The sequence below is a fragment of the Tenebrio molitor genome, chromosome 1 (assembly GCF_963966145.1).
Source record: "Tenebrio molitor chromosome 1, icTenMoli1.1, whole genome shotgun sequence".
NCBI lineage: Eukaryota > Metazoa > Arthropoda > Insecta > Coleoptera > Tenebrionidae > Tenebrio > Tenebrio molitor.
In genome coordinates, this window is record NC_091046.1 from 47592451 (window position 1) to 47619539 (window position 27089).

General features: G+C 37.0%; 1 long non-coding RNA gene across 1 annotated transcript; it reads right to left on the reverse strand.

Moving 5' to 3' along the window:
• Nucleotides 1-5461: 5461 nt before the first annotated feature.
• Nucleotides 5462-6600, reverse strand: LOC138141277 (uncharacterized). The gene is made up of 2 exons (XR_011163059.1): nucleotides 5959-6600; nucleotides 5462-5901 (listed from the first exon to the last, which is right to left on the reverse strand). It is a non-coding gene; the product is annotated as an uncharacterized lncRNA (long non-coding RNA).
• Between the last annotated feature and the right edge of the window lie 20489 nt (nucleotides 6601-27089).

Genomic DNA, 27089 nt, shown 5'->3' on the forward strand with positions numbered 1-27089 from the left:
GTCAAATCAATGTGCAATGGAATTAAAAAAACAAATGCACGCTTATGAAATGTCATACAAATATTAACTCTACTCCGTTCACACAGTTGCCATATAAATTTTCGTACATAGTTGCCATACTTGGCCACAATCATTTTGAATCACCCATTATACTAAAAAGAATTATGATTCTATCAACACAATATTTTACTCCCACACTCCTTTTTCGGGTAGTCAAAAACATTGCCAGATTTTGCTTCCTGGAGTGCTTCAGAAGAAATGGCGAAAATGATTAATTTGTTTAATGACGCAGTTAAAAACGTCATGTGTATTTGTTTCTTTTCCAACTCTATGAAGTAAAGATATGAATCAGAAAACCTCTTTCAAGACTACATAAAATTTTTCGAAAATTTTGCAAATTTTTTCCTTTACTACAGATCATGTAAAACGTTCCAATTGGATGTTTCTCTTTGGTTTTTTAACATTTTTCAAAACAACAAACTAGTCTCATATCAGAGATCTCAGTGTGAGACCATTACCTCTTCTCTTCTTACACAACCTAATCCAGAATGTTGGGAAACCTTTGATTAGGTGCCCACCTACGGCTCCTTTTGTTATTTATCGTTACATTGTCCACTAAAAATGTTAATTTATTTGAATCCAGCCAACACTAACACAAAAAATGATGTATTGTGTTAAAATCTTTTCGAATTTCGAAATTTATCGATCTCCAACTCCAGTAAATCTCTTTTTTCAGGCTCGAATACCGCAGACGTCCCCGTGTGAATTTCCACTCCGCGACCGCCATAATTCCATCCTCCTCATCCCCATCTCCTAATTAATCCAATTATAAAAAAAGTCACGGCGAAGCGAAGTGTACTTAATTCTTAATTCCACTAATGCAGCATTGTGTGCGGAATCCCGGCCTGAATAAGAAAGATTAAAGACGATTTTAATGATGTAGATCACGGAATGCAATCGCACGATTGCATACGCCGGTGCAGGATGTGCACTTACGCCGTTTTGAATAATTAATGCGAACGTTCTTCTAATTAAATCATCGCCGGGGTGGATACACTGTGCAGGTTTCGGATGGAACCAGCTCGGGGCAGCGTGCTGGCTCGGAAACATCCACGAAGGAACAGGTGGTCCAAGGGAGTTGGAAGTCAATTTCTAAAATCGGACCTGTTCCAAAAAATTCTAATTTCGGTGCGAAGTGGGTGTGAAAATGTCGATATCGTTCGCGATAACCGATCAAGCTAAACAAACATGCAAGTTAATGACAGCAGGCATCTAATTTTACATCGCCAAGGGAAAAAAATGGGTGCTAAATCGGTCACTTTGTAGGCTGTCATTGGTCGAACGGTCGCGATTGATTAAGTGTTGCCGTTCTTGTTCTGGAACCAGCAGCAGAAGGTGCGCCAGGAGAAACTAGTTGGTGGTAAAGTTGAAAAAAAAAAAAATGTAGGAGCTTTGTGGAACTCGAAGTCTAATTTTGTTTGTCCGCGGGAAAAAAATGGGTGCTAAATCGGTGACTTTGTAGGCCTGGAGGGTCGTTATTTGCCGAATTGTCGCAATTAATTAAAGTGCGCGCAGTTGGCCGGCGTACAGAAAGTGCATCAGTGGTGCATAAATACTTTGCATTATTAAAAGTCTAAATTTGCGAGGTGATGCATCGGACAAAAGCCAACCGTCAAACGGCCAATTACTGGCGGATTCCTGCGAAACCTGCAAAGTGTCCTAAATCATGTGGCACACCTACGCCGCCGCCATAAATTAAGCATAGGTCATAACGCGCGTCACATAAAAGTGGACAATTAATAGAATTATCCACAGTTATTAATACCGTTCGGCGGGGTTTACGAGAGGTCGCCACCCCTTTCGGCAGGAGGATGTCGTAAAACGTACGGTTTAGTCGCCGTTTGTTGTTGAGATGTTCATCCCCTCAAAGACGCCGCCAAATACGAAACAGCTGTTAACTGATAAAACGTGCGCGTAATGCAGTTGGCTGAGTATGACTCGGTTTAATGTCCATTTTCTCATCAGTCAGCTGCTCGCACATGTCGCTGACTATTAATTAAGTTCGGAGTTAATTATTGTACATCGAGGGTCGCCGCTTTTGTGGAAAGGGGGGCCAAGAACGAGTTTATTTTGTCATTGGGTGACACGGCTTTCAAACACACCGACTGCTACAAGATGCGACCGGAGCCAACACGGCAGCTGACGGGGATGCCAATTTCTATTTTGGAAATCGGAAGGAGGTTCTTACAAGCTCGACTCGACTCGCGAAAAAATTCATTAATAATACTATCAACGTAAATTAATACTTGTCTGATGATACAATTTCTCATCCAATATGTCACTTGGGATTATGAGTTTTTGCTTGTCAAGTAAATATAAATAGAGACAAAAAGTGAAGAATTTGACACAATACACAGCTACTGAGCTACTGGTCCAATTAAAAAAAATTCAAGAAAATACAAAAAGAATTTTGAAACATTTTTAATGAACTGGTCAGTAACTTTGTTTATTTTCACCTTTTTTATATTCACCGTGTTTTTTTATCACTTCGAGCTGCATTGGCTCAATGTACTGGTTTTGGTGAGACTACATCGGGGACACTACAAGGGTCTACTCTAAGGCCATCAAAGTTTACAATAGTTTGAACATTTATTATACCAACTGTAAGATGGGAGGATTATGCCGGCACCAAAAAACTTTATCATTTATTATTCATCCGAACCAAATTACTGATGCCAAAAGTAATTTAAATGCTAATTCAGAGTCAATCTGTATTTTTCCCATTACCATAATATTTCCAGCTAATCCTTGCAAATGCAAAATAATAAAATGGACATGAATGATGCAAAATGCATGATAGAAATCGCAAACATTTTTGAGAATCAATGGATGACTAGATATGAAACCAGAAGACTGTAACTTGTAGAGAATCTAAATTGTCTTTGTGTAAAAGATATATAAAGACTCTTCCTTTGTGCAAGAAGGATAATACCAAAATAACAACGAAGATACTGAAATGGCCTTCTTTTACTATTTACTACGACTTTGACTTTGACGGCGATCATTGCCGTCGTAAAATTTTTACTAAAAAATAATAAAAAATGATCCCATGTTGTATGTCAAGTTTTTGGGGAACACTTTATACAGTGTGTCCAAAGAGTCTGGAAATACCCCAATAAAATAGAAAGGAATGATTTTCGAGAAAAATGCAAAAACAGGTAAACTAGCGTTTTCAAAAAGCTTTCCGTTGATAGTATCTGTTTGCTGTTTTTGATGACCTTGAAATAGTTATGTCATCAGAGGTCTTTTTAAATGGCAACGTCGCATTTTTACTACTGTTTTTAATAGATCTTTTAATTGTCTACCCGACGGCCAAAAAAATTTTCAATTTACATAAGAAATTTCCTGAAAAAACTTATTTTTTTATAACATGGTAACTTTTTCAAGGTCAACAGACACTATCAGCAGAAATCTTTTTTTAAACACTAATTGACCTGTCTAGATTTTTTTCAAAAATTATGCGTTACGTTTTCATTTGGGTGTTTCCAGACTTTTTGGACACACTGTATACGCGTATGCCACAAGACTCTGTCGTGGGACGATTATTACTAATTATAAATAAATTGTTTAAAAATCAATGAAGTATAGTCTTGTATTGTTTTCTCTCAAATATTTCCGCAGTTCTTGGACTTTTATTTCGATTAACTCCCACGTACTTTGTCAAACGTGCGGGTTCAGCCAATCAGAGCGCTTGCTTTCATCCAATCAAAAATGTTTATCGCGATAAAAACGTCCTACTACTCTGCCATCTGCCAAAAGTGATTAAAATTGCATGCTACTTCTGTCAGATTCCCAAATTGTTTTTAATAACTGTATTATAAATAAATAATTACCTAACGTTAAAGTGTGTATTCTGGAATTAATCTTGCCAAAAATAACACGACCTAATTTTTTATATTTGATTATTGCCTTCATGTGTTTAGCAACCAATTGCGTGACAAATATTGACCAATCAAAACAAGAAAACAAAAAATAACCTGATAAAATTTCTCTAAAATGCACATGTGCAATAATCTTATAAAAAATGTCGGTACCTGATTTTTTTTTTAATAAATTATTTTGAATGGTTTCATTCTATTCAGGAAATAATCAGCCGTATACCCCTCGTGCAAAATTTTAATATCGGAAAATTTTTTGCTAATGAACGAAAACATCCATAAATGAGGTCAGAAGACCAATTATTAGCAAATAAGAGCACGAGACGAAGTCGAGGGATATAATACATATGTGATAAATTTCCCAATTTTCATTTAAACATTTTATTCACTAGAGCTAAAGCTCTCGGGCCCAACCAGAATAAAAATGCCCAAATTCAAATCGTAAAATTGTCAAAGCAAAAAGTTTTCGTAAAATTGAAAAATTTATCCGATAAAAAAAATAGGTTTTGTTATTTTACCTTCGATTATTTCTGATATACATATTTTTTCGAGGAGTTCGAGGAATCAATTAAATGTCATGTTTCTAATTTTGTTACGTTCACTTCTTACTTGGAAACCAACTCTAATTTGCATCTCCGCACGAAATATATCCAAAGAAAAATAGTTGATGTCGATTTTGATTCAGAAGGTGCTTCTGCAAGTCACGAATCTGTTGGCAACATTAAAACCACGAAGTGAAGCCTTTGGAACACTCCAGACCTGCTTCCTTATCGCCGACTGTCGGTCCCAATCTTGTCCTTTTTGAGAGCAATCGATCACTCCCGCTGAAAAAATCCGGTAACCGGATCCACCGAACCGCCGACACGGTCTCAGCTTAATTGATGTTGTCAGCTGGCATTGTCTCTAGCTGCTTACGGCCGTCCGACGGCTTAAGATAATGATCTTATGCATGTTGCAAACAGGATTTTAATTCGTATGGTTTCTGGCAGAAACGCCACCCTCCCCTTCCTCCAGACACTCGTCCGCTCCGGAAGGAGAAAAAAATTGTAGTGAAGAGGGCCATTCCCGGCTCCCACTCCAAGCACAATGGACGGCTTTCGAGGAGGGCCCGCGGTTACGAATAAACAATGCAACATTAACTAACATACTTTTTATCCGAATAATTGTGCTGGTTTCTGGTACTTAGACCGGTAGCTCGGAGCACGTTGTGCAGTCGAGTGACTGCCACTTGTGCCACAATATAACATCTCAAAGGGGACAGGAGCGGATCCAGCTCTTTCGGATCCGGTCCTGGTCTTTTAACGCATTTTTTTTTTGGTCTTGTATGCACAGTGGGAATCGCCGAGCTTCTGTGGCGAAGGACGAGTAAATTATTGTTCAAATTACATTGGTTTAATTAAATATTAAGCAAATCGGATAGTGATACATCACTGTGTGTTTTATGCTAAATCGCTTTTAAATTAAAATGAACGGTGAGTGGGCACCTAATACGATGTTTCTTGTTAATGTAAATGACAAGAAAATACGTTTGGAGATAATTTATTGGGCTCGGTGAATGTGCCACGGCCTTGCGATGGGATTCAGATCTGGAATCCCAAAGGACGAATTGGCGATAACGCCACACAAGGTTTGGAAAAATGAAAAACTTTCTCTCGAGTGAAGCAAAGCAGACCTCTAGCGTCTTGATGGCCAGATCCGATTACATCACTCTAATTGCCGTAAACAAAATGGCCCGCTTGTTTATCCACAGCGTTAACACTTCCAGTCCCACAAAGACGCATTATGTGCAACATAATTAATTCATTGTTCCCTAATTACAGCCAGCATCTCGTTCCTCTCCGTTAGTGGCAGAGCACACAACTTCCAAGTTCCAGATCCGTAACGCGTTCCATTATTGTGGTCGAAATTGGTTCCTTTGGGGACGGCAAATTCGTCGTCTCCGCCATTGTTCTTCGGCCCAGCACTGATGTAATAATTATATTCGTACTGGTGTCGATTACTCGACAAACATGCAACTCACCGTGAATCTCCACAACGTTTCTCCGAATCGGCTCGCGTTCAATATTCAAATTTTAAACGGACGCGATGAGCCGTTTTCAGCGTAATAGACCATTGTGTGCTCGGTGGATTTTTCGGGTGGAATAGAGGCGGGCCGGAGACGGACCCCTGCCGCACGCCGCCGACATCTGCTCCGAATTTTACACTTGGGTCGCCGTTTCCGGAATTTTCGGCGAAAGCACGGGCCCGCGACTGGACCCTTGCGGGACTCGATCGATCTGATAACATTCACGAGCAAATTGAACAATTGAATGCCAACAAAAATTCGAATAATGATAAAAAGTTAATTTATTTTTATCACGCCTTTTGTAACGTCATCTCTGAGTGCGGAGCAATTATTTTTACCCAGATCTAGAATCTGATTGTTGCGGAGTTAAATTGAATTTTTGCCACTCTTCCAACTGTTTCGTAATAATTTTTGTTCGCTGGCCCAATTTTTCGTTTGAATCTCTTCAGATGTTATCTGGTCGGAGTGTTGCTTTCTCTGCAGCACACCTCCACCTCCGCGACCAAGAAGCGAACAAAAACAATGAGACACGGATGCACTCGTGCAAACACAATTGCAATATGAAGTCATGTGAACATTTATTACGCGTTTATCATGGACACGGCGGCCGTATCGGCGTGTGATCGATTCTATTTGAGAGGAGTTGATTGCCTTCCGGGAAGTTCTGGTCACGACCATCCGACCGACGTGCGCACTTCCTCCAGGTAGATCCTTCGCGACCATCCTCCGCTCCATTACCGCAAGGCGAGGATTGTGTGTTAATTATTTTAATGCTTCTGGTGTTGGTGCAGGATGTGCGTCAACACGCAACTTTAATTACAATCGGTTTATTAAGCTGCCGTGATTTCTTGCAGCGAGCGACCAGAAGGGCGGACACGCCGCCGTCTTCGCCGGTGGGAGTGACAGGAATATCGCGGAGACTCGCTAAAATACGACGATTGTGCACAAAAACAAATATAAATTTTCAGCCTCTAATTATGTTGTCGCTCTCTTACATCGCAACTATAAAATTTAATTGCTCCAACTGTAAAGCGGAGGTTTTTTGCGCCTTTTTGAAAAATTTCAACGCGGGATTGAGTAGTGTTAAGTTTGTTTCCTGCTGACTTCTCATGTCATTCAGCCGACCAGGAACTTCATTTTCCTGCGTTATAATTTCAGCCAACCAATTTCCGCATCTACTAATAGTGACGGTTTAGTGTTTCGAGCGGCTAGTTTTTGCTATTCCTGCAAGTTCTTGTTTTTATTGCGGATTTTTTCCTGCTACCAACGACGTTTTAATTAACATTTACAGCTGTGACTAAAGAGCAGAAAAGTACTTCCATATTGTGCAGTTAAATTTCAAAAAAGTTTCACATTTGTTACCTGTTCAAGAGTATATCATCTATTTTTTTACAACAAACACTCTAAAAATCTTAGAAAATAATATCTATTCATTTTGATTGTGACCAGTCCCTAGTAACTTTTCCGTTGCTAGGTTAGTGATAGGGAATCCAGTCGCAGTTGGCAACTCTCGGAAGCGCCATTTTGGCAGAAACGTCTCGCTGACATAACGAAACGACTGGCGCAAACGTTTTTCGACGTAAACTGTGTGCGCATATCTATAAAATTGAGTTTTGGTACGAAATTTCAGGATTCAAAAAGAAAATGCCACGTCGTCTTCTCAAAGTTGTGGCGAAACGGTTAATATTGACGTGTTTCGAGACATTTATTGAAACCAACGGAAAACAACTCACAAAGATGAACATCACCAATAAAGTTAACTCTATTTGTGCTGTTTTGTTGCAGGTATGTACATTTTGGCTAGTGTTGTAGTTTGATGCTGTCTGCCTTTTCATCCCCTATAAAACATTTTTCTGAACTTCATGTTTCTTGGTGTCTAATTAGTTTTTATAAAGTATTTGTATTAATCAATGCAATTAATTTTTTACGTTGCTCTTACTGCCAAATGACTCATTGTCATCACCTTCATTCTTCATTTATATCGAGAACTGCATGAGGTGATTTTGAGGTTTTGACATTGAATGATCTGTACCTGGACATAACCCCACTTTTCAACAGACGTGATCACAGAATCAAACAGACGTTTTTAGTTTCTCCCACTACAAATATTAATTTCCGTTATTGATATTGATAAATACATTGAGACCTTGCTTTACCACCATAGTCAAGTTTTGACAATTTTGACATTTTCACATCACATTCACACCACACAAAAATTTAGTGTAAAACGGATGCAGCACACAGCTAAACAGCGCTTACTCACAATCAAAGATAATACTTTGCTAGATTCTTGCAAGCATGCACGTGATAGTACCCGGCAGTACCACCGTATCGGACAAATCTTAGTACGAAGATAAAATTTAACCCAACCAGATACCAATCGTTATCTTCATATCATAAGCTATTTACTTCCTCAACTGTTTTTTCGTTTCTTGCTTGTAAATCAACGAACCAGAAACTTCATATTTATTTTTAAACTGACAACTACGACAGTTCAGTATTCAGACATATGGTTTTTACAATTACATTCTTGTTCTTGCTGTTTTGTCATTTGTTTCAGTCAACATTCCAACGACTACTGGTACTTCTTTTAACTTGGTGCTTTCAAAGCTCAGTAGTGAAGGTTAACAAACTGTACAATTAATCACTCAATTGCATAGATTTTCTTCTGAATACTGAACGAGAAAAAGCCCTAATAGATTTCTGATCTGTCTCAAATAAAAAAATATTTACTGCCACTGAATACAAACAAGGTGGTACTTTTGCAAAGTACATTTCTGTCAACTGTGGTTACGATAAATCTTCATTACAGAAATGAAGGTGGGTACTTCGTTCATTTCTGCATTATAATTTCCACTAATCAATTTCAATTTTTGTTAATATTGACAAGTTGCTCTTTTGCTTATATTGTTTTTGCAATTCCTGCAAAATTCTTGATGAGTGGTTATTTCTTTTCTCGTCGTGCAAAAACGATTTAAGCGACTAGTCTGGTATTAATTGCGTAATTACTTATCTACTTTTAATTGCGAATGAAGTACTCGTATGTTTGGTAGTACTAGACACCTGCGTGTCAGACCACTTCGAAAATTAATTGTAACTGTCATTAAGTGAAGATTGATTTTGTGGTTTTTTAAGATATTTCCTTGCACCAGTTGGGAAGTGAATGAAAATTGGAAAGTATTTTGTTTCCTGCTATCGCTATACTTCATTCTTCCCAAAACGACTAGTTCACGTTAATTGGGAAGATATTTTTTCCATCATTAATTGAAAGAATTCCTGCTAACGGAGGTATGTGTGATAGTATCAGGAGACATTTGTATATCAGATAACTGAAAACATATATTATTTCTAAAAGTAGGTCTTTTTTTAAATTTTATATTTATGTTCTTCATTTTTGTATCTACTATTTGAACATATTTTGATTTTTATTGCTCGCTAAGGCGCTTAATGATCCTACATTTTTAGTCAATGAATAGACATAATAAAAAATTCCTGCAAGCTCACTAATGAACAGAGATCTATAACAGACATTTTTTCTTCGTCATGAATAAGCGATTTAAATGATTCGTCTCGTATTAATTGCTAGGACAGCTATTTATTTTTGAACTGTGAAAAAAATTACGAGGAAAGGTGCTTCGACTTTAGTGGTACTACCTACCAATAGTGGTACCGCTACAAAATGTTTCTGAGAAATAGCGATAAGTTTTGAAACATAATTATTAAATTTTGAATGGAAACATTTCTGCTGCAAATTTTTATTCGTTCATATTTTTCCCCACACATTGCATCACTCTTGTGAAACTAGGAAATAAATTATTGCTGCTCCTGCTATTCAAGGAATCTGAAAATTGATATTCTTGTATCTATTCCAATTTTACTATCCCACATTTACCACCACCAGTCGCAGTTTAAGAACTTTATTTTGGTCATTCCTGCGAAATCCTTATTTTACTGCTAGCCTAAAAGCTTTCAGGGTTATTTACCGCTTTCCGTCTAGAAACGTAATTAAATTAATTCCTGGAAGCTCACTAATGGGGGGTCCATAGAAATAATTTTTGTCATGAACAAGCGATTTCGTTGATTAATCTCTTGTTAATTGGGCGGACAGTTATTAGTTTTTGAAGAGAGAATAAAAAATTCCAACCAACTCCTCCTAGATTGGTACGACTCTGGTGGTACTGGACGACACCTGCACGGTAATAATTTCAAAAATGATCGTTTGATTATTACGTGCTCGGTGTGTAAATCAAGCTTTCATTTCGAGTGAAGCTTTTTTTGAAATTCCTGCGTCTTCGTAATTTCACAGTTCAGTACTAGGACCTATAAAGATATTTTTTTTCTTGTTTTGAAAAGTCGATTCGGATGATTAGTTTTGTGTTAATTGCGTGGACAGTTATTCTCCTTTGAATTGTGAATGGTAAAAATTCCTGCTAGCGGCTCGGCATTTTCTCTCCGGTGGTACCGGACGACACCTGCGTACCAAACAATCCGAAAATTAATGATAAGCGTCTTCGTTTGATTATTTTCGGCATATCTTAGCGAAGGTCGGGTCGTTATTCAGAATTTTTTAGATGTTTTTCGGCGATAAAATACTGAGGTAGCAAACATTAGGCGCAGCATTAGATAAATGGTTCCGATTATAGCAATGGAGAAAAAAAAAATAGATCTATTTAGACGGTTACACAATGTAGAACATGAGTCATGACGTCGATTTATAGTCCTCATTATTATCACCAGATTAGCTCGGCTCCATTCAAAACCCAACACCTAAACCAATTAGTACATGGTGAGCAAATGAAGTGCGGCATAAACAAATTAGCGACAGGTCTGCGTGGTTTTCAAATTGATTTTAGCATGATACGTTTAAAAGCGTTAGAACAATAAAGGACCATATGGTCGGCGAGGAGCGGTCTCGCTCTTGACTAATGGTCGAGATCAAAGGGCCGCCGAGATTTTGGTGGGGGGACGCCCCCCGATCCCAGATAATCCCGATTTGCATGAAAGCGAGCCGTTAAATGGTGTCTGGAGCCACCGTCGTATATCAAGAACAACACTTATTTGGTACATGGCAATTACTTCAAATGAACGTCAATGCATCCAGCTAAAAGCTGTTAATTGTCAAGGCGACTCGCCTTTCTGAATACGAAACTATGCAATTTACTCACAAATAAGTCTTTGTGTGTCGCTTGTATATTCATCTCGTGTCTAAGCCGAGACTGAAAGACCAACACGGCCGAGCCTCGGATGCTACATTAAGATTGTAACCGGAGAATGGACGCGCCACGCAGGGATTTTGCCTTTTTATACCCTTTTCCAAAAAATACGTTCGTTCCTCTTACTCTGATTAATTTTCACACAAGAAAAAAATATTCATCTGTCGAATGGATCCTTCACCATCACGGATCAAGGCCATTTCGATTTAATCTATTTTTATTTAACGTCAAAAAAATCTCACCGAACAAAATTTGTTCCACCAAAAACGCGAAGAAGTCAAAATTATGATGTTGATGTTTGTTTCCAAACTTGAAAAAGTACTTTCTACTATTTAGTGATGGTAATAGTATATTATATCATAAAGAGTAGAAGTGAGTCTTTTTGTGCCGAGCCCAGAGATTGAAGACCGAAACGCAGTTGAGGTCGGCAACTGGGCGAAGCACAAAAAGACATTCTACTCTGAATGATATATATGTACTATTTTATCTTCAAGCGGATCACAAAAAAAAATCGGACATGAACTCATTTTTTTTCCTCCAGTTACATTAATATTACAATTTTCAAATTTTAAGGCAACAGTAATTCTTACTTCCCTCGTAATATTATTATTATTGGTACTTACTTCAAAACTTTCCCAGCATGGTGAATGATCGCGATTTGTAATTTTTAGTATCCTGAACTTTTATTAAGATAGCAGAACCCAAATCTTCGATATCTCCCATTGTCAAATGGTGATTTCGTCGCATCGACAAGCCCTATCACACCTAATATTTATGCACCTAACCTACAATAATAATTTATAATTTTTCCTCTACTTTTCATCAGAGCATTATGTAGAAATCACACACTTTTCGCCCGCGACATTTTAAAACCGAACAACCGTGTTGCTTGCTGATTTTGACATCATATCTGACAGCATGGACACGCCCAAAACAAACGCCTCGTGACATACGACAGTGGGGGCGGTTAAATATTGGATAATAATTTCGTTATTTCGCTTTTTTAGAGGCTTTATTTTAATAAATGAACGGGACATTTCTACTCCTAAGACTTGAAGTACTTCTACTCCGCTCAGAAAAAAAATGAAACTTTAACTGTCTCTATGGCGCGATTTTCGACCGCTTGAAGATAAACTTTTTTTTAAGGTTATCAAAAACTGCCTGAATTTTCTTAAACTTTTGTTTCTTTGTATAAGACAATAAAAAAATACAGAACCACCTTTGTCATTATCAAAATTTTTACTGCTAACAAGACTTTAGTTAGTCTTTTTTCAAACCCACAACCTTTTCTGAAGGCAAAACGCATTTTGTCTTCTTCTATATGGTGAAGAATTAGCATTCCATTATTTTAACCATGGTTTCTATTGTATCTACCATGAATGGTACCACCACAGAACCTCAAGAATTTGCATTTGAATGCGTTTTTGATAAACGCAGCATCTACTTTGTAATGCTAATTCTTCAGTTGGAGTATTAAATGTTTTTGATGTAAGATGTCCAACGTTCATAATCGGCGATCTTTCAAAACTAAATCCTCCAGTTTCTTGATGGTTTCCGATATCGTGGTGTCTTTTGGACAATCACTTAACTAAAAATTTCCAAAACTGACATCTATGTACTTCTCAAATGGAACTTTTTTAATGGATTTTTCATATAAACATTTTTAACTACATATATACATAATTCTAGATCCAAATACTCTCGGTGAAAATACGTGTCATATTAAAAGGTTATGTAGTTTGACAGCAAGGTCAACAAGCAGTGAGAAACAAGCTTGTAATAAATAATACTGTTAGATCCAACTCAAGTTTATCTGATACACCGCAAGGTACGATCTTTGGACCATTTTTATTTCTAGATAAATATCTCGTGTGTTAAGGTTTGCGTTTTTGGAGCTTCATCCAAGAAAAGTTTATTTTTGTAGATGAAGTTTTTACAAACTATCACACACGTTCTATAAAAAAATACATAACATAAATAAATATTTTATGGACATAACGATATATTTAAATCGAACTTATGGAATTCTTCTTCATCATAAAAGCATTCTCTAGTAAAAACCACTTGATAACATTTTAAAATTTGGAAACGACAACTTTTTTTTCTTCTAACAGCTTGTTATAGTACATGATCCCATGAGTTACGAACATTTACGTAGAAACTCTAATGCGCCATAGTTGTTGCATCATTTGCAAATACATACATATTATCTAATATAAAATTAAAAAAATCGTTAATAGGAGTATAAGTTTGGAATGAAATAGGTCTTAAAGTGGAGCCTTGTGGGATACGCTGTAACAACAAGTCACAGCACCTGTGATTGTCAACTAGAACTAAAGATGTTACCTGGTACAAATACATTATATTATTTTTTAACTCATCATATGAATGTTATTCCAGTTGCTTTTGTTACTATTTAAGATTTAGCAGACATTTAAAGTGTTTTTTTGAAAATTTCTGTCCGGCATGGCACTCGAAATTCCTGGTGGTGTTTCCAAGGCCCACGCTCCATTTAATCGTCCCATTAAGCAAACATCTCCATTCCCGGATGGCAAACACACACACACACACACACACACACAACACTTTAGTGCCTATCGATCGTATATTTGCAACATGCATATTTAGGAATTCAACTCTTGTCAGAGAATTGCACCAGACTATTAATAATACTGGCGTATTATATGCATGTGACAAGTGGACATGCCATCTGCATTCATTGCTAGAGATAGAGTTTCGTGAATATTCATGGACAATCCCTTTTTCGAAGGGAAATAACGTACACGTCCGCATGCGTTCGTTTTATTATTGTCATACCAATCGACGAAAAATTCCTTAGGCGACTACCATGACCAGCATGGTGATACGCACGGAGGTGGTCCCGTGGATTTTATAAATAAATCGGTGCAAGGCACAAATGGAAATCCGATGTCCAGCTTTATACATGCAAATTTCTGTTGCAGAATTTAAAAGCTCCACGTCTGGACTGACAAATCGAAAATGCAAATCTGTGCTTTCCTACTTTGTCAGTTTCCGGTCTAATGGGAATGCATATTTCATAGCTTCTATGATTTCTAATCAAATTTACTAACACCAACCAATTTAAGAACTAGTTTCTAGATTGATGCACCAATCCGTACCTCCAAGTTTAGACCAAGACTTTCCTAAAATAATAAAACATGATTGTTGTTGAAAGCGTTGTTGTTGTTTTGCGCTGCGCCAGTCTTATCGAGCCTTATTAAAAGATCCAAGAGTTACCCACTTGACATAAATACCTTAATGGATTTATTATAATGATCAGCCGTGTCTATTTATCTTGCAAACTCGTTGCTCTATTAACATTTAAGTCACATTTCCAATTGGGCCGGAATCGGAGAAATTCCACAAATGTCACAACAAAGACACTCTGACACTTTCTTTTGGCGTTGCTTAACCTTTCTGTCGGCGAAATGCAAGGCTGGACTGCTAATTAGGAGAATGTTTGTGCTTGTCTGGTCTAACATTTAAGGATCACATGTGTGGAATGATCGAAATTGACATTTGGACGTGGTTCCCGAGGTTTCCGTCCGGACGGATAAATTTATTGGCCAGCCAATAAATTACCGGTAACAGGTTCTTCAGTTTCAGACGGAATGGTCCTGCTCCAGATATTTCATAGTTGATAGATAGTATCGTTTTCGCCTTTTATGGAGCTCGTCGGGCACGTGGGTTTTTTTTCTAAACTGGAACGGTCGAGATGACAAATGGAAATTTGGAACGAGCGCAAAAAAAAATCCAAAAAACTAGCAGACCCACTGCGGACGCGGTTTATTTCTGTCGCGGGGAGTTTTAATGGCGTGTTGATTAGCACCGAACTGGATTTGCTGAATTAACGAATGGAAGCAAAAGAAATTTATGCTTTACTGAAATCTTTTATTGTCTGATTATGAATAATAAAAAAAATCATTGACGCACGACCGGTACAAACGGGTCTCAGAACTCCTCTGCACTTTGATTTTAATTTCTCGCTTTATTTCCAGTCAACTCACAGTTTTGTAACTTTTTACAATGTCTTAATAACTCTAAAGACATTTCCCAAATGTGAATTAATCTTATTCGAGAAGATAGAAGCTTTGAACAGGTTCTTGGCATCTTGACAAAGTAAATTTAGTTACCACAGATGTTGAAAAGATTCCCTGTTAGCTGTCCGCGAATAAACCAAGCCGAAAATTTTTCGGGATAATCGAATTTTCTGAACAATGATAAAGGCTGCATCACCTTGTTGATAAATGTCATTTAAAAAACTAAACGTACGACACGAGTTTTTTGAACACGTTTTTTTACAGTATTTGTTTGTTTTATTCACATAAAAAATAAAAAAAAATTTTTTTGGCACGTTAACAAAATTTTTGAGTCATCAGAAATGTGTAAACTGTTGCTCATTACACTTCTAGCAATGAGCTAATGTTTCTCGGAAACTTTTTATCTAGTCTGTCAACATTGATATTTATACTTACCGGCTGTATTATTCTAACAAATTAAAAAAAACATGAAAAAAATTGGTGTACTGTTTCGAGTAAGTTAAGTTCCTCATTGAGATAAAATTGTTTTTTTTTAATAATCAGTGTGTTTTGATTGAATAAAAATTGTTACAAAGTAGTAACTATCAAATTGTCGAATAACTTTCTATTTGCAGTTTGTTTTTAGTTGAACCAAAGCAGTTTTTAAAAATTTCTTTCAACACTAATTTTAACGAAGATAATTTCAAAATTGCAGTTTGCCTCTCCATTCAAATTTGTTTCTTTTACTTTGCTTGTGTTGGATTATTAAATGTTGTTTTTGTGAATTAAGATATCTTATTTACTGGAGATAACGAATAATCTGGAAGACATTGTTCACATTTCAGTTAGTTTTGCACTTCGTTTCAAATTGAGCATATTTAAACATTTCCATATTTCTCTGTAATCATCATTTTTATCACAGTTAGATAAAAGCGAAGACTAAACATTTTAATTGTTTATAATAAAACAAAACTTTCCTGGTTTGTTTGTATTTACTTAAGTCATTATTACGTTTTCGCATCAGTTCCTTGATAATACCCAGTGACACATGATACGATAAGATGTGTACAATCGTCAAACAAATGTGGTGTGATTGCAGCGATGACTCTAACATTACCAGAGTGTGTAGTTCCACGAAACAAAGTCGCTTCGTATCAAGTACGATCCGGAGCCCCGGAGTGTACTTTTGACAGTCGAAATCGCCCGTCACAATCGATTATTCCGTGCAGAATTCAATTAAGCTCTTGCAAAAGTATGAAATTAGCATAACGCTTCGCATATGCAGTACCTCGCGGCTATGTTGGCACAAGACGTCGCAGCGACCAATCGCGAACCCGGGATTAATTGAGAATTGTCATTTGATTCATAGACCGACCAATCACAATGGAACGATTTTATAATTGCACATTTCTAACTAGAAACGTGCATTAATTAGGCAAATGAGCAGGTGTAGCAGCGTAAGTCGGCAGGACGGGTGCGCGTTGTCGATTGTGACGCTCACGTCGATTGATTTAGTGGTTGCGTATTTCATTTTTACCGGGTTGGCAAACGTGCAATATGTCGCTTGTGCAACGTTTGCGCAAGTTGGCCTTGCGGCCGAGAGACACACGATGTGTACGTATGTGTGTGCAACGTTCGACATTCACTTCATTTCCGGGATGCGGATTTTTATCGACCGCTTGCCAATTTTACTCCAGAAGCGTTCGCTAATTGCTGCAAAGAGAACAAGACGGAAGGAGTCTGCTGCGGAAAGCGCTCGCGGCGTGAAATTCCTAGGACACGCTGTATATGGGCGGTAATTGAAGACGACTGGCATCTGGCACAGAAACGTTGCGAGACGACTGTGCAACAATGTAGCAACTTCGGAATGGCGTTGTTGCTTAAGAAGGACGAGAGCTTCAAGGGGGAAGGGACAGAGTGTGAAGAAGACATAAGTCAACACGATACAATGAGAATTAAGAAGAAATAAGAAGAAAGTAAAAAAAATTGACAAATTTAGTCAAAAGGTTATTTTTGGGGAACATGGTGTTAAAAACATAATGAACAATAAAGCTCATCTTGGAAAATCAAGAATAAGAAAAGCTGAAAAATCAAAATGAAATGATAATTAAAATACAAGACACAAGAGAAAAATAAGAAAACTAAATTGAACAAAAGACTATTTAAAGAGACAAATTAAAGGAGCCAATACAATGCATGGAAAGAAACAAACATTAACGAAAAAGAGTAACAGAAGATTGAAAAGAAATATGTATAGTAATATAGAATGAAATCTTGGAAGAAATAGAAGATTAAGAAAAACGTTTGAAAATATAATGAAGACATTTTAGATCGATTGAGAAAATTAAAATCAGTGAGCAGGGAATAAAATAGAGGAGATGGTGAAAACATGAAAACAGAAGGAGATGAGAAACCAAATTTGAAAAAACTTGTTTAAAGAGAAAATGTAACAAAGAAAAAGATGAACATTTGAAAATATGAAAAACTATATAAAAAACTAAAAGCCATTATGAAAAACTTAAAATAAATAGAAATTCACGGAGGAAGTTCATGTCCAAGAAAATATGTTAAAATATTGTAAGATGAGCCTTTCGGAAGCAAAAATGCTAAATTAACTTTGTTCTTAAAAAATAGAATTAAGTATAAAGTGAAGAGGTGAAAAAATAAGTACGAGTAGAGTGTTAAACACATTATGTGAAATAAGAAAACAGAAGAATATTATAGAAAGAACATTAGGCAAAAATAAACTGAGTCGGAAAGGTACAGGACCCAAAAAGGCAGAACACGGCTTTTTGTGGTTGAATATAACGTAAAAAAAAGCACTAAGAAGAGAATTAACGAAGATGAAAAGAATTAAATATAAAATTCATATTACAATAAAAAGTAGAGTTAAAAATCATAAAAAGTGGGTCGAGAAAATCTGAAACAGGAAAAACATTAAACAGAAGACAAATTCATAAAGAAAAAAACAACAGATAAATAAGGTTATACAGGGTGTTTTCGAAGTTGAGGTGTTCCTTTTAACATGTGGTAGTATGCGTTGTTCTAAAGAATTTTAGCCAAAATCACCTTAGTAAAATGTGTACGGCAATGAAGATACAATAAGTTAATTTTTTTGAAATTTTTGAAACCGGTCCTGCTCAAATTTGCGCTGATTTGTTAGAAATTGGAATTGACAAAAAAAAAATCAAATGAGCATGGATGTTAATCAAAACTACTGTCAGAGTTGTCATCTAATTAGTCGAAATGGCTTTATTATTAGGAAAATAATGAGCTCACAGATATGTTGCAAATGCATGGGCAATTTTATGACGTTATCAGAATGCATCTACACCGTCCAGAGAGTATTGCAAAGCGATTTCCGGAAAGACACCATTCTGGGCCAGGTTAGTTATTAATCTAGTACAGCGGAGAAATGGACAGGACCGGACTTAAAATTTTAGAAAACAATAAAAATATACAATCAATTATCTCCGTTAATACAAACATTTTACTAAGAAGATTTAGGCTAAAATTCTTAAGAATAATGTGTAGTACCTCGTGTTACAAGGAACGCGTCAACTTCGAGAACACCCTGTATAACAATGGTACACATAAAAAATATGTTTCAAAAATACAAGAAATACCAAAACAAAGAATGCACGAAACGGAATCAATTGAAATAATTTTGTAAAACCATTATTTGGTCTGAAAAATAGTAAAACAGTAAATAATACAAAAGACATATTAAATATTTGTATTACATATCTATTATGTACTAAGAAAAACAACGACAACACATTTATAAGGAAGTAAATGAGGAAACAAAGAAATAATATAAACAGGAAAATGCTAACGTTCAACTAACGAGCGTTCAAAAAAAATGTGTGCTCGCTACATAACCCCACTTTGTCATCAATAGTTCACATACGTTAACGAAAACAAAAGCAACCACACGGCCACTTGACCACCAACGGTTAAATCAAATAACTGGTTGCATGGAAAATATTTTATTTCCTTTAAATACCTGTTTCAGAAATATCAAATCAAATTTTCCAATAAAATTGATTTATTACGAATAGTTACATAATTTATTCATGTATTTTTTAGCAATGTAATTTTAGTAGATATTTGTCTAAGCTACAAGACCACTATTAAAACAAGAAAGTACGTGTAGTAAAATTTTAGTCAGTAAATCAGACAACCAATAAACAGTATTATTTCATTAATATGTTACCTGCAGTAAAATGCAGTGCTTTCATGGATTATTGCCGTATTCGTAAGAAGAAATAGGAGTTAGTCACGAGACATATATCGTATTGCTCCATTGTGGAGAAGAGTGTTTTTCTATTTGCTGACTGCCACCGGCGTTACATCCAACAAAGCAAATTCCCACAGTTTTTGTTTCGTTTTTCTTACAACGTTTTGTTCTAAACATAAGTAGAGGCAAAAACAGGCGGTCGCAGTGATTGCCTTAACACTAATCCAAAGTACCAGTTGTTGCCTTTATCTAAATGCATTTTCTCCAGCAACTATCGTACTGCGAGATATTCCCTGCAAAGTTATGACCACATTCAGGCGTGAAAATTTTATTCCGGCGATTCGCCTTCCACCACTTCCAGCAACCATCCACAACCATATGGTACGGTCTCGTCGGCGTATCGGCCGTCCGGCAGCGGCGCTGCCACATTCCCAGGTTCCGTTCACCCGTTACTTTCACGTGGTCAATAAAATACAGCCTCCCTCGATCACATTTCACAGCCGTATGTCTTTTTTCCGCAACAAACATCGAATATAACCTCCATAAAAATCGAGCGCTACCGCTGCCCATTCCCAGTTATAAATTAAACGGCGAATAGAAAGGATTAATTGGCGATACCTGTTGTCCTTAACACCGACAAAAATGAGAAATTCAACGCGGAAAAAGCGGCGAGGTTACGGTTTGCGAGCCCCGCAGGGCGCTGCTCCGGTGCCGATTTTTTCGCCGTTTTCGGACGAGCTAATTGGACGAGAGTGGACAATTACGGCGACCGGAGCAGCACTTGATGAGTGTTCGAAGAAATTAATTTGGCTAAAAACTTGACACCGTGGCTGAGATACTGCACAGTTTTTCACCGGAGCGCTCGTTAAACAATTTGTTGTGGATATCAAATGTCACGATCGTGAAGAATATAAATGTGGTCTATTTCATGTAATGCCACCTAATCAGTATCATTACGGAGTTTTTCAGACGGGGGGACACTTGTCCCGAGAACAAAGACACAATTAAACGGAGGATCGCTCATCTATAATTTATCGTTATCAGATGAAATTGTACGTTCCTGTTTTTACACATAATACAAGCGCGGACTAATTAATTACTTCTTTGGCTTGTTAATTATCTTTTAATATTTTCCTCGTGTTCACCTGGTTGTAACAAATGGCCAAGACTTCTCGGGTTATTTCTGATTTATGGCGATGCTCTGTACACAGCTGGAAAAATAATTAGCGTCTACGTGGTTTTCGACGGTTTTCAAGCGATCGCATCCCTCCATCAACTGGTTTTTATGGAAATCGCGTCCGTCCATCGCGAAACACTGGAGGGACCCCTGGATTTCCGTGAAACGGCCTCCTCGACGGAGAAGACGGCCCAGTCGCCATTAAAAAAATTAATTACCCACTCCTTATCGGGGACATAAGACCACACCATTCCGGTAGCCGTGATCACAAATAAATATTCAAAATAAGCGAGTTATGGCGTGTATTGTAATTAAAATTTCCCATCATACATACTTAATTCGATTTTATCAGAGAGTTATTATTACAGGATAATTTATCATCTTTCGAAACGAGTAATGATAATAATAAAAGTCATTAAAGGCTGGCGTCGTGAACCGCTACCAGACCTGTCCCATGCTCGGCACCATTTCCACGTTTCCAACAGTACCGTTTGATCTAGACCATGTGAAAATCTACCCGATTCTGCTCCAGATTCGTCTTCGATTAAAAAACACCTTCAATTTTATCTTGATTTTTCGTATTTACGTTTGACTTACATTTCCGCGCCAATTTTAACCATTTAACAGTCACAGTAGGACTATTTTCAAAAAAGAAATTTTAAATTTTACTCATCCTTACACCACAATCCCTCAAAAGGCAACCTAATATTCTAACAAATTTTTCTCAAATTTTTGTTACTAAGAAAATTTAGTTATGAAATGATAAAATATGTAAGTAGTGAAAAATTATTTTTTTTAAGAAATTATGAATTAATATCAACGGAGAAAAAATATAATATATATATCTAAAATAAGTTATAAAAGTGATTATAATATGTAAAATATGTCAAAATAATTCAAGCATTCTGAGAAAGTAACAAACAGATGAAGTAAGAAGAATAAAGACCAGTCAAAAATATGAAACACACGATAAAAGATTTAAGAAGAATTAAAATGTGAATCTTTCTTATCTTTCTCTCTTGGTAAAATAACCGATTAGTCCTGATCAAGTATCGGGTGTTCATTTAAATTTATCCCAAAGTTGGCGTTGAGGAGTCGATTGTGAACGCACCACTCGTCAGTTTCCATAGTAAAACAAGGCAAAAATTAGGTTTAAAGGGCTGATCCCTGATCTGTAATCCGTGGTGCGTTGACAATCGACTCTTTAATGCCTAGTTTGAGGATAGATTTTACTGGACACCCGATAGTATTTTGATTAGAGAGAGAGAGAGAGAGAGAGAGAGAGAGAGAGAGAGAGAGAGAGAGAGAGAAGAGAGAGAAGAACACATTTTATTTTGAAAATGACAAGTTGTAAAATTACACATAATTGTCACCACGATCTTTTTTTTGAGAAATTTTAAAATAAATGGTCACAGTTGAAGAACTCCGAGTAAAAAAATTACGGATTTTTTTGCTTAACCAATATTAAAAGAAGAACAAATTCTTATCTGAACATGGTATTCATTAAAAATATTCTAAATTGAACATAACGTTCTAACGGAAAGGCGAACAATTTTAAAAGAAAAAAGTTTAAAATCTAGAAATAACATTGAAATTCGTTACCTTTCTAAGAAAACTCAAAGAGATCAACCGATTTGTGAATATGTATTTAGAAGCGTTCGATGTTGAGGAAAAGAGAGTAGGAGGTCTAAGGATAGTTGAAGTAAAAACGCCGAAAGAATGAGAAACAAGGTGTCAAAGGTCGCTGAAGTAAAAGGGGAAATTCGGGCCAAGGATACAGATAATGCAAAAAGATGACTAAAAAATGTTATTGTCTGTAAAAGACAAACAGCAAAATGTTTGGAAACAATTCTTCACTTTTTCTGATTTTCTTTGCATTTTGAAAGATTAGTTGAGCAAAATCTCAAGGAATATCAAGCAATAGTTAATTTTTGGTCCCGAAAATAAATACCACAACATACTTTTTTAATTGTGGAACCAAATAGTGATCACTAGAAGCTAAATCAGGCGAATAAGAAGGTTGAAATCACATAACGGACAGCAGTGATGAAAATTTAGATCTTGTCATTTGAAAACAGTACGTCTTCTCCTTTTTCTTTAATTTCACTTCAACAAGAGTGAAAAAATACTTAATCTCTAGGAAGGAAATTCAGAAATGACTATTCAAAAATAGTAGTTTATTTAACGAGTTCGTGTGAAAATTGGGCTCTTTTCGGCACTCGTGGGCCTCGTTTCACTCGCGTTTTAAACTGGCCCACTCATGCCAAAAAAAGTCCAATGTACACACAAACTTTTTTTTGTTCGACGAGCCCCTTATTAAAGGCTCCAAATCGCTTAAAATCTTTAAAATTAGCTTGACGTTTCCTTTTGACATTTATTTATCAAAATCCGTTCATACAGGAGAAAATTCTCAAATTCTGACAGTCGAAAAATTTTTTTTTTTCTAATTCAGTTACGAAAAGCAACCATTGTGATATGTTATTTTAGTTGTCAAACGTACTTCATTTAATAACTAGTGAAAAAAGTGACATTATATTATCACTAGTGTTAAAAAAGTGACATTATTTTATCACTAGTGTTAAAAAGTGACATTAGTGATATTAGTAGTACTATCCGGGAAAATTATTGAAATAGCAGATTTAAACAGGATTTTAATCAGAATGTGTGCTTTTCGTAACTAAATTAGCAAAAATCTTGTATGAAACACTTAGCAAAATGGCTATTTTTTTGCACACGACATGTTGTCATGTCTAGTGCAAAAAAGACGCTCATTTTGCAACTCGTTGCATAAGTTGCTAATTTTTCTTACTTTTCTAGAATATTTTTATCTTAATAATACTGATCAATTCTTAGCTTTCCCTGCAAAAACTGAAACATCTCGAAACGAGGGAGTTTATCAACTTAAAAATTTTCTTCTATTTCGAATATTTCCAGTGCATAATTATATCCATTTTTTTTCCTTATGGTTCTACAGTCAAGAGAAAATGTCGACTTAATTGGGTACCTACCTGAAGATATAGTACTTCAATCTGATATCAATTTGTGCTATTTAAAATTAGCATCTTGCAATTTGTCTGTGGTATTTTCTCTATTTTTGAAAAACATAACTCTCTGACACAAAATGCATTCAACTCCTTGCGCGGACAGAAACAAGATTCCTGATCCTTTGCAATGACTAATTATCGACATTAATTTTAATTAGGTATAACGAGCCAATTATGCATTAAAATTTTCCAGATCTTTTAGGCCCGCCGTTATTAAGTCATTAACTGCGGAAGCCTTCGGTCGGTTTATTTTCTTCGCTCAGACACACACCGAACGAGTTTATTATAATAAGCTGTCACATTTCGTCATATCCTCACGACATTACGCCTCAATCGTTTGAGGAATGCATGGAGTGTCCATATGGTGCAACCCACGCATCTTAAATCAATCATTTGCATTCTGTAAGAGAGATTGATCGTGTTGTATGTGTGTGTGTTGGATGGCGAAGGTGAAATGCAAAAATGTCTTGCAAAACCGTGCCTCCTCGATACTGTACCACAGATAGAGGGAACGTGACGCGCTCTGATAAGGATGCAACGTAATTGATTGTTGGCTTGCGAAAGAATCTTGCCTTGCGAAATTATTATTTTATTTATGTTGAGACGTGCCAGATAAGCGGACGCTTCGAACGGGAACTTTTGCATTTGCGGTACTTCTTATCGAAGTCTGAAAGGAAAAGTGAAGAACTTTGCATCATCAAGTGATTCGACAAAAAACCAAAAGTCAAGTGGTACCGTAGGAGAATCATGAGGATTTAGACGAAAGTACTGCAGCAAAAACCTCCAACAATCCAACTGGACATCGGTGCGCGGTGTAATTGTGCCACTGTCACGCACGTACATTTGGTACTGAAAGTGGTACCGAATTTTAGGAGAGCGGTATTGTTGCGTTTGTAGGTTCTGGAAGAGTCGGAAAAACAATGTGTATTTGACCTGTGGATCGGGTTCATCGTGCGTTGCTCACTCTGGAATACCTGCGAGTGCAGGTGTGGCCCATTCATTTGTGTGTTTTACGAGCAGAATGCACAATCGATAATTCAATTGGTAAATTCGTGTTGGACCTTAAGGCGCCAGGAAAACTCACTCTTGTCCTGTCACTTTCTGATAAATGAACAAAACACCGAACACGAATCGGTGGCCTTCTCGCCAACCCATGTATCTTTCGTCCTACGTGCAATTACATCTTACGAAATTTATTCATAAGTAATGAATTATTACACGTGTTCTTGATAACATTCGAGTGGACATGGCCACCACCCGAAATCCGTCCGGATTAGATTATCTATTAAGCTGTGTGCGAGTCTTCGTGTTCCGCTCCCGACTCCTTCCTTCTTATTTATTTTAATTCGGCTAATTATCCTTAATAATAATAATTTTAATAATGCCATGAATAGCAGTCATGACAGTCTACATTGCAGTCGAGCACAAATTATGTAAACTGACGTCATGGGTAACAAATGGAATAATTAATGCTACATGTAATCTAAATGATGTTATTCCTCATCATATGGTCCACGAAATAATTTTCTGCTGCTTGCGCGCCACAATTGCCCAACGAACGACCAGAGATCCCATCAATTATGCGCATTCGCCGAGCAAAGCTCACGGAAGCTCAGGATAATTGCAGGATTTACCGTAATTGGGACGCTGTGTTCGCGCCAAAGGAGACAGAGGTACCACCGACACTCCCAATTTTATCACAAGGAAGAAATTATTACATAATCATATTTCTTCTCTTAGTCTCAAACTATCTTTTTTTCTCAGCGTACGAAAACTACTTGAACACTAGTTCATAAAAAAATACATCGGTACTAGTCCACAGGACCTCTGTAGGGTTTCAATCTGGCGACTGCATCTATTTCTTCTTTGAACAAATTTTTAAGAAGGTCAGATGAATATTTAGGTCAGAACCTTAATGAAATTAGCAACGTGAAGGTGGTACCAAGTTACCAAATTTTTCTGAATTTTTTTTTCTATAGAATTTACTACATTTTTTTCAGTTTACAAAATCTATATCATCAATTTTTTTTTCATTAAAAAACAAAGAAATATACCTACAGTAGGCCATAGAATTTCTGTAGGGTCTAAATCAGGAGACTGCATCTGTTTCGTCTTTGAAATAAGTTTGGATGAATGTTTAGATAGAATCTTGTTGAAATTGGCAACGTGGAATCTAGAAGTGGTACCAAATCTTTCTGTAGTGTCCTTTTTGTACAGAATTATGCCCATTTGGGTATCACTAGGTAAAGTGGTTTCAGATCTTTTCCTCAACCACTTTTCCAAGCTTGGTACCACCTATTCCTATGCAAGAATGAGCTGCTGCCTTTTTCACTTAAACTGGTACTGACATCGTGGTACTAGTTTACGACCTGACAGGATCTGTTGCATCTGTTTGCTCTTGTACGGTAAATTTAAATCGGGGCAAGATATAATGGGTAAATTATAAGTACGTAAGTACTATAATTTTCTGAGAAAATAATTTAAGTAAATTATGTCTAGTTTTTTTGGTGTGAGCTGGAGCTTCAAGACTGGACGACACCTTTTTCAGGAAAATCTGCATAAACCAACAAAGAGTAAAAGAAGGAGGTTATGGCAAAAACCTGTCAATCAGGAACCACGCCAGTTACAATTCAGTAGTCCAACAGCGGTGACTTTTTACAAGGAGCGAACCTGTCTATTGTTGTTTGTCGATAAAATCGAATTTATTGGTCACGAATCTGTAGTTTTTTGATGTTGACGTGCTAAATAATACACAGAAGCTCCCTGCACACCGCCGATAAAATCTCTCTCTCCGTTCACCTGTTCTCGACATCGATCGGACTCATCTTCAGCACGCGAAAAGAACCACCGACCGGTCGCTCCACATCGCGCGCCGTTCCAGACGACGAACAATGAAGACGTTCTAGATATCGGGACGTCATCTGTCAATCCAGTGATTATGCATTCTGGATGCACACGTGTAGAGCGCCGCACACCTCACCCAGAGCTCGAAGGCGTGTTCGTGTGTCTCATTTACACTTGGGTTACATTGTAACTCCACCATTAAGCAGTAAATTATATAAACAGTGTGTCGCCTCTGCTCGCACCGCCGCTCCGAGATATGTCCGTCTTTCTGCCGGCGAAAGAGTCAATTAGATAGGGTGGATCGGCCGGAAGTGACGCATTATCCAGTTCCGACCGACCAAATGGGATTGTGCGATTCGACGCGTTTGCAGGACCTGCTGGGAGGGTCCTGCGGGGCGACCGGTACCGTCACGAAGTGGGTGGATGGAGGTTAATTGGCGGCGCGCTCGATTTTGCATGCAACAATGTATGGAACAAGTCGCTCCAAGAAAACAAAACGAACAACGAGAAACTAAAAGACTCCAAAGA